Here is a 3,337-nt window from a genome sequence, read left to right as displayed (position 1 = left end):
ATATTATATCGGTAGGGCTGATATATCAGTAGGGCCGATATTATATCGGTAGGGCTGATATATCGGTAGGGCCGATATTATATCGGTAGGGCCGATATATCGGTAGGGCTGATATATCGTAGGGCCGATATTGTATCGGTAGGGCTGATATATCGGTAGGGCCGATATTATATCGGTAGGGCTGATATAATATCGTAGGGCCGATATATCGGTAGGGCCGATATTATATCGGTAGGGCCGATATTATATCGGTAGGGCTGATATAGGCGCTTGGGGACCTATCGGTATCGGTGATAATTGTCCCATTATGCGCCGATATAAACACTTCTAATTTTCACCTTTAAAATTCCTGGATGCAGCCGTTATTGTACAATGTATCCAGCAGAGGAGGCATGAATTGGAGGAGTTCTAGAATTGCGCCACTCAAGGTGGCTGCATGTTGGAGCAGCTCTGTTACTTTCATTCTGAGATTTTGCTTTTGGAAACTTTAACTCCTCTTTTTCTGGATGTAAATCTTATCTTCTGGATGATTGTTTCCTCTGGTATCAGATGCTGTGCAGCTGGAAGGATTTTTACTGAAACTTTTTTAGTTTTGGACATTTGTTATGATGCGTAACCATGGCAACAAGGCAGTTTTCTACAGCCAACAGCAGCTGATTAACATCTCAAAAGCTCAAATAATATATCAACTACAGCCCCAAATCTCAGATGAGTTGAAAAGGATGTTCTGTGGACACATTCTCATCTACCTGCCAGCTGTGCTCGAGTGCCGGACCACTGAGATCCTGGAACTAGCAGGAAACTTGGCTCATGACAGCAGAAAGACGGGATCGTCCCTCGGCACCTACAGTTGTCTGTCCGCAGCGACAAGGAGCTTGGCAGACTGCTGGGAGGAGTGGCCATCGCTCTGGGAGGAGTTCTGCCCAGCATTCAGGTGGTCCTACAGCCCGGGGGAACCGAGAGGCCAGCCGAGTCTGGGTGGACGGATCGGACGGCATCTGCAACCAGTTTCTTAGGATCCACTGTGGGATGGACCTTTACAAGAGATCCATCCTGTCTACAGCCATCAGCATCTATGACGTCTCTTAATGAAATGAGGATAACGAGTTACAACAACAAATAATTTCCCTCTGGGATTAATAAAGTATTTTTGAATTGAATTGAATTGAATTGAATGAAGACTATTTTCAAGTCAATGATGTTCACTAAAGAATCACTTTCACTTTCAGCACAGATGAAGCAGGGAGCAACACTGTGCAGCATATTTTGCTGAACAGAGCATGGTGAGTTTATTTTAACTGAACTGTAAAATAAATCCATCCATCCATATATGCATATATATATATATACATATATATATACATATATATATATATATGTACATATATATAATCTTTATCCGCTTCTTCTTTTTCGGATCACGAGGGTTACTGGTGCCCATGTCCAGCTATCACTGTGCAAGAGACAGGGCACACCATGGACAGGTCTCCAGTCCATCACAGGGACAGAGACAAACGAGACAAACAACCATTCACACTCTCTCTCTCACCTAGAGACAATTTAGAGTTACCAGTCAGCCTAACATGCATGTTTCTGGTCTGTGGGAGGAAACTGGAGCACCTGGAGAAAACCCACGTGCACGGAGAGAACATGAAACTCCACCCAGACAAATGAACAATAATAAATTCTGTCCAATCTTCCAACCAGCTTTTCATTAACAATGCACCTCTCAAGTTAGCACGCTAACGTTTAGATAACCTAGCATAGGCTACTGCCTTTAAAACTTTATCCAGAACAATAAATCTAATGTAGAGATGAGATATATATCAGTGTTAGTAACGTTATCTTAGTTGTCTCATTGAAATGCATTGTTTGTCTGAAATATTCTCTGCAAAGGAAAAAACGTTGCTGCGGTCAATACTAATAAAACCTGCGCCGTACTCGACTGACTGTTTAAACAAAGAACAGGGAAGGCCGTTTCTTTGTTTAATTTATATTTTTGTAACGCACTTGATAACTTTATGGTTGAATAGTGGAGGATAGAAAACGTGAACACACGTTAGGAAGAATGTTTTAATGAGCAGTGCTCCACTTGTGAACCTCCTGTGGGACTACGTATAGGTGGATCTGATTAGCTTAGCTTCATGGTTGCTAACAGCTGCTCTAAATAAACAAGCCCCGCACCACTTGCTGTTTTCTTACCTTCTTGGGGGCGGACAAAGCTCTAAAATGTTCAGCCAATATATTGGTTATAGGCGCTCACCTTTCCCTCCCAATATCAGCGATAGACGACATTTCTATATCGGTCGAGCTCTACTAAAAACTACACTGATGAGAAATACTGTACTTGTAATAACTTGAAGAAGAAAAACTCGTCAAAATCAACCTGTCCTTTTTAAAAGTGCTTTTTATCTTGTTTGTTACTGCGCTGGACAGGAAAGTTGTCTCTAGCGGTTGTCTAATGATTGCTGGAGACCCTGCAGGATCAGCGGCTAAAGAAATTGGATGGATGGTCCAAATCTTCAAGTCAAAAGTGTGTTCCAGTAGATGAGCATTGTTGAGGCTGCCAAGGCGGGGACAAAGTGAGCAGAGGTGGAAATCAATTAATCAATCAATCATCAGAGGTGGACCACAAACCTCCAACCTTTTTTTTTTTTTTTTTTTTTTGCGGAAGTGAGTGAACGCTGGCGCGACTTGCTGCCGCTGCTCGCCGCAAATCAACGATTATTGGCAAAACTGTGTGTGTACATGGTCTAGCTTCCACTTTCCTGCTCTCATCGACCACCTGAGTCTTACCTGTCGCTGTTCATCTGTCCAAGCTGCCGACTCTTCTCCTACAATGCCAATTAGCAGGATATACACCTGGGCTGTGCTTCTCTGGACTCTCCAGGCACTCCTTCAACAACCTGTTACGGGTCTGATCCAGTACTCTGCTGCTGAGCTCCTCCGGCTGCGGTTTCATCCATCTGCACTTCCCCCTGCTTCGCTATTCATCTCGGATGCAACTCTCCTACCACGCCGGAAATACATCCACCGCGGACTTCGCCGGAACATCCAAGAGGACACGTCGAAATCCATAAAATCCATCTGGTCTACTTCTCGTCGTCACCGGCGTGCCTCCAACCGGGTTGTTGACCGCAGCGTGCTAGCTTACCCGGCCCGGTCAGCTAACGCTCCTGCAATGTCTGATAACTCCTCCGTAAACTTCGGTCTGCTTAACGTCCGCTCACTTACGGGCAAGGGACATCTCATTCAGGATCTCCTCACTGACCGTAAGTTTGATTTTTTATGCCTGACTGAGACTTGGCAACAACCGAATGATTTCTCTCAGCTCAAT

This window comes from Nematolebias whitei, chromosome 7 (assembly GCF_014905685.2).
Source record: "Nematolebias whitei isolate Nwh7 chromosome 7, NemWhi1, whole genome shotgun sequence".
Taxonomy (NCBI): Eukaryota; Metazoa; Chordata; class Actinopteri; order Cyprinodontiformes; family Rivulidae; genus Nematolebias; species Nematolebias whitei.
The sequence above is the reverse complement of the archived record's forward strand: the minus strand, read 5'-3'. Positions refer to the sequence as shown.